This window comes from Podarcis gaigeae (genome assembly GCF_964106915.1).
Source record: "Podarcis gaigeae genome assembly, chromosome: 7".
Taxonomy (NCBI): Eukaryota; Metazoa; Chordata; class Lepidosauria; order Squamata; family Lacertidae; genus Podarcis; species Podarcis gaigeae.
The window spans coordinates 23,179,627-23,185,626 of NC_139683.1; the positions used below are offsets into that span (position 1 = coordinate 23,179,627).

At 40.8% G+C, this 6,000-nt stretch overlaps 1 protein-coding gene across 1 annotated transcript in view; it reads right to left on the reverse strand.

The window, feature by feature from the left end:
* The window catches only part of GRHL2 (grainyhead like transcription factor 2), an 80,410-nt gene extending 74,806 nt beyond the window's left edge, over positions 1-5,604 (reverse strand). The window contains exon 1 of the transcript XR_014566957.1: positions 4,128-5,604. The gene's annotated coding sequence lies outside the window, so the exon portion shown is untranslated. The remainder of the gene's footprint in view (positions 1-4,127) is intronic.
* Positions 5,605-6,000: the final 396 nt, after the last annotated feature.

Consider the following 6,000-nt stretch of genomic DNA (forward strand, 5'->3'; position numbering starts at 1 on the left):
CGTCTTTCTTTATTATTAGGGACTTCTGTGACTCATTATGTCCAAGATGGGCTCGCTCGCTCGCTCTTTCTTTCTTTCTTTCTTTCTTTCTCAGATGCATTGCAGGGAGTTGGACTAGATGACCCTCTGAGTCCCTTCCAATCCTATGATTCTATGTAAGCTTGACTTAGTTTCTCCAGTTATATGATCCTTGGTAACTCCTGCTTTCAGGTGTTGTGGCACTCATAAATTAACCTGGGGGATGGGAGAATTATGTATCTGCTTCTGACTTGGGGAAGGGCAAAATGTCACATTTTAGGATTCGATCAAAGCATATTTACATAATTGGTTTAGATATTACTGACTTTCTGTCTCATCCTAAAATGTTTACACAGAAATAAAACCCCATTGAGCATTTCCTAGTAAATGGATTTATGACTACAGTGTTGCTCTGTTGACTTTTGTTGTCCCCATATGCCTAATCAAATACAGTCAAGTATCAAGGGAACATAGCCAATTTTTTTTTTAGTTCAGGAAGAACCACTCTATTACAGTGGAAACACTACCATTATTGTTGTTTCTTCTGCTTTTATATTGGACGAGATTGGCTTTCTCAGTGTAAGAGGTAGACCATATAAGCATTAGCATTAAAGATTGCCCTTTATGGCAAATTGCTACCTGCATTTGTTTAATGAAAGCAGCTGTATATAGAATGTGAAGACTAAAAGTGGAAATGTATTTTGGTCATAGATATGAGCAGAGGTATCAGGAAGGCTAAAAAAAAAAATCATGCTAAAAAATATGCTAAAAGGGAGGAAGGCATAGAAAGCATCAGGCCTCCTCTAGTCAGACTGTCCCTCCCATCTCCCTCCCCCAGGACCAACAGACACCATGGTGGATGCTCTTTAACTGCACTCTCGACACAATCTGAATTTTTCAAGCTTCTTCTTTTTTAACTGAGTAAATCCTTTAAATGCTTTGTCAATAAACAATGACGCTATTGAAGGATTTGCTTCCTTATTCCAGTAAAGAAAGCAAACACCTCAGAATAAACATGCATATGTTTACACTTTCCACAATTCTTCTGCCTCTACATTCGATTATACATTTTAATTTCCCAGGATTTCTTGCTTGGTTCATGTAAATGCTTTGTTTCTCCTACACATAAAATTAGTTTGATACATTTCTAACCTACAGATATTCTACACATATGTTTTTAGTCTACTTAATTAAACAGGTGGGCAAAGCGATCCTAACCCCCAGTCTACACTGCTGGAGGATACTAGGATGCGGCAGAGGTTTCTTCTGCTGTAGACACCCCCACTGCAACCACCAACAGCACAGCCTGTTGACAGGCCACCAGCCAGTAGAAGGCCCCTAAATATGCCAGGGCAGCCAGTTACAGTGGTACCTCGGGTTACATACGCTTCAGGTTACAGACTCCGCTAACCCAGAAATATTACCTTGGGTTAAGAACTTTGCTTCAGGATGAGAACAGGAATCGTGCAGCAGCAGCACGGTGGCAGCAGGAGGCCCCATTAGCTAAAGTGGTGCTTCAGGTTAAGAACAGTTTCAGGTTAAGAACAGATCTCCAGAACGAATTAAATTCTTAACCTGAGGTACCACTGTATTTGCTGGATCCTGCCAGAGAACTGCCTAATCTAGATAGTCTTAGTACTCCCATCCATCACATTTAGTTAAGTAGGGGAGCAATCCCAGCACCACGCATTTGAATGCCTTACAGTCACACTGACTAGGACAGAAGGTATGTGGGCGAGGTCTTAATGCTTCAAGTCTCATAATGCAGTTGATGTGCATATAAATCTGTGCACCACATTGATTTCAATAGCCTTTCAATCTGGAATGCTGCAAGTTGTACAAATTTGGCAAAACTTGTTTGCCACTGCAACAGCCCATGTGTGAGACAGCAAGCATGATGCCTTACTGGCAAGACATAATTTGTCTGCTGTCAAGTATGTCATACCCATGAGTTTTAGAATTATTTTCTCTAGTCAGATAACAGACAAAGAAGCATACTTGTCCAGCTTTGAGCTTACAACATTGCCAGGTGTTTCATGAATTGTTCGGTTCTTTATTTGTGTCTGTGTGGGTAATATTTGCAGTGGCCTAGAGCGTTTGTGGTGATTCAAGCTTGCATCTTCTTTTTTATTATTTACTTCATTTCCATCTCACTCTTTTGCCATAGAGCTTAAAGGTTACACATGGGTTTCTTAACTCACCTGCCCCCAAACTTCATCTTCACAGTAATCGTTTGGAGGTTAGGCTAACCAACTGTGTAGCTTTGGGATGCAGTTGGGGGAGTTCTTTGTTTGAAAGCACTTGCATGTCAAAAGTCTCCATTAACATGGACAGTTAGAAGGTTTCTAGCCTAAATTTGCATCCTGCTATATTAGCTTCTGCATACAAACCTATTTTTCTATTTAAATAATGGGGGCTTATTTAATTTATTCATAAGACTTCAGCAAAGCTTCCAGGGCAGTTTACGAAAAGAAAATTCCTATAGTTCCATCTCAGCTCGAAAGTGATAGCGGGAAAGATTCCTGAGTATCTGATGTAAACTATACAGATTCTTATTTGCCTTTTTAAGAGGGGAATGATTTCCAATGGGAAATACTCAGAAACCTTTAGGCAAAATTAAAGGGGGTGTGCTCAAACCACATGAAACATGAGAAAAACTGCTTGATTCTTTTTTAAGACAACACTTAAAAGGGCTTGGTCATAATTTTCTTGGAAATTGCTTTCCAGCTATAGTTAACAATAGCCTGACACTAAGTTTAGAAGTCAAAGTGCCTCTGGCCTCAGTTGAATATTGTTTCAGCCATCTGGAAAGATAAGCTGCCTGCATGGCATACAAATGGGAAATGAAGCTATGCTGGGAGAGATGACGTAGATAAGACCGCACCGTAGGAACATGGGGTCCTTGGTAAACATAGTGATAGATACACCATGTGACTGTTGTTGGTTGGGCAGAGGTGAACTGCTTATAGTAGACTGTTAGCAAATTACACCATCATCTAGCATTAGGATGTTCTGCACTGCAGTCTGTTGAGAGTGTTTGTCCATGGCTGTGTCTTTAGGCTTGTCCACACTTCACTTGTCTTGTGTCTGGAAAGCATGGAATCAATAGGTTTTCATTTTTGTCCCATGCTTTATAGGCACAGGTCCAAGAGGTTTTCTGTTTCCCCCCACTGCTTTCTCCTGGAAATCCCACAAACATCAATTCGTAGAAAACTCAGTTGATGTTTACTCCAATTCAGTGGTAAAGAGCGGCTTTTCCCAGGGGAAAGGGGCAGGACAAGTGGAAACGTGAACGGCCTCATTCGCTGTAAAGGCCGTGTGTGTGGAAAACATGTGCATATTTGTTTCTACTTTCAACTGTGCTTGGATCAATCTCTTCTTGGAAGTTCCATGCATGAACAAGATGTGTTCCTTCACTATTTACATAACATTGCCTTCTGGCTGTCATCCAGAGACAGTCAATTTCTCCTCTGTTTTTATTTTACTTTTGTTGAAGATAAATTCTGAAGTCTGTCTCTCAGGTAAGTGTACTTCATATTGAGGTGTCAGCTTAGTAGTTTTAAAGACATAGCTCCCTGTTTTATATGCTATGCAAATGCACTTTAGGAGCATATTATTCCTACTGCCTTCAAGCGACCACTAGAGTATGGCAATTGAAGTCATTGGCATACTCTGGAAACAGCAATGTTTACTGTTAGTCTCCTCTGAAAATCTTTAAGATGAAATTGTATTTGAAGGATTGATGTTTTTATTATGTTTTTAGATATGTTGTAAGCCACCCAGAGTGGCTGGGGTATAATAAAATTATTAATGTTATTATTGTTATTACAGTGGTATCTTGGTTCTCAAACTTAATCCATTCCGGAAGTCTGTTTCAAAACCAAAGCGTTCCAAAACCAAGACGTACTTTATCATAGAAAGTAAAGCAAAACAGATTAATCTGTTCCAGACTTTTAAAAACAATCCCTAAAACAGCAATTTAACATGAACTTTACTATCTAACAAGACCATTGATCCATAAAATGAAAGCAATAATCAAAGTAGTGTACTATAAAATAAATAAACCAGTACTGTAGATGATAAAAATAAAAATTATTTTTTCTTCTTACCTGCACTGATGATAGTCATTGTTTGGATGGGGGACTTTTACCCATTTCCGCAGTCACACAATCAACCAACTAACCAATCAGTAGCTGAACAAGTGTTGTGATGCTAATTGGGAAGTCACAAAATGATGCCTTGCTGATGTGTGGGAATTTCATTCTGTGGGATTAGTCACTAATTAGTGACTGACAGTTGACTGTACCTCTCCCAGTCCCCACCTAAACCAAGCTTAGCACACTCAGAGAGGCCCCATGTGATCCAATATTACCGTTGCTAAGAGCAATTAAGCAAATGCATTTTGGCAACAGAAAACTATAGTGTGATTGTGTGAATATTAAAAGTGGGTTGCAGTGCCCAAGTCGCAGAACAATGAACTATATAATTAGATATGGTGCTAAATGTTTACACAGACATTTTGCAACTTCAAAACCATGGGGAATGTTCTGCAGTAGCAAAGAAACCTCTTTGTCTGCAAATCCAAACAATTCTTCCTTCTCCCCCTGTTTTGTAGCTTTAGAATGAAGTAGAATATATAATACACATCAGAAGAATCTAAATCTGAAACTGGATTTTATCCAGAATAAGAAAAGAACATACGATCATAATTTTCAGCACTTGCCTAAAACATTTTTGTTTAGGCAAGCCTATCCAGACACACAGATATTTATGTGCTTTCATCTCTTTTGCTTTTAATTACTTTTAAATGTTTTATTGACAATTTTAATATTATTGTAAGCCACTTAGAGGTTTTTGTAAAATCAGGCAGCATATAAAATTTGTTAAATACGAATAGAACCGCTGTCTACAGTAGAATTACTGGTATTCCCTCACGCTTGAGTGATTGACCTCTAGTGTACATGGAAATTGGTGTGTGGCCTCATTTAAATGGGTCATTGGGTCTGCAGAAATGATCTGCAAGCTCAGGGTTCCCTATCCCTCTCATTTTAATCAGATCGGCAGTCCCTTGTGCATGCTAGTATTTGAGGGGACGTGCCCTGGGGACATGCCTTTTTGATGTGCAAAAAGTGTGCAGATATAGGATGATAATTTTTAAATATGGCATCAGCCATGTAGGCCTGGGTGGGGAACCTCTGGCCCTCCAGGTATTGTTGGACACCACCTCTCACCAACCTCAGCCAATGTGGCTAATGGTCAGGGATGATGGGAATTGCTGTCCCAGAATATCCAGAGAACAGCAGGTTCCCCACCCCTCATACTGACACTCCACGCCAGATCTTCTTTTCAGCATGCCCGGTAGTGCTTGTAAAATCAAGGCTTATTATGGGATTCACCCGGAGAAACGGGGAATTTGAAGAAATCCAGGCAACTTAATTCTACATTTGTCTGCTCAGCAAAAGCTGAGCATCTACATTTCCATACCCACATATAAAACCCTATCAGGATGACCTCTTAGGGTGGCTACTGAAGCATCACAAAAAGAGGAAATGTATCACCCCAAAATGAGAACAGAGTAGGACACATCTTGTCAGGGAACTGCCGTTGGAGAGTCAGGTAGTGGAAGGGCTCAAGGAGGTTAGGAGACCCTCGGATGCTGAGGAAGGAACCAGCAGGGGGAGAGAGAGAGTTCCCGCAGAAACTCAGTCGGAGGGATGGCTCCAAGATACTTCCAGTGAGAACAGCGGAGAGGTTTCTGGACCTCCGCTGGGGACGCCCACTCCGCGCAGGAAACTGTCACGCAGAGATTCCAAAAGGAGGGTTTCCTTTAAGGAACTCCTATGTTGGCGTAAATTCCGGAAGCGCCCACTGACGGATTCTGCCAGCGATTGAGGCAGCCATGCACCCATGGCTCCGCGGACGGGGAGAGTTTAGAAACTGATTGCAGGAGTTAAGAACTCAGCCATTTACGCACAAGCAGCC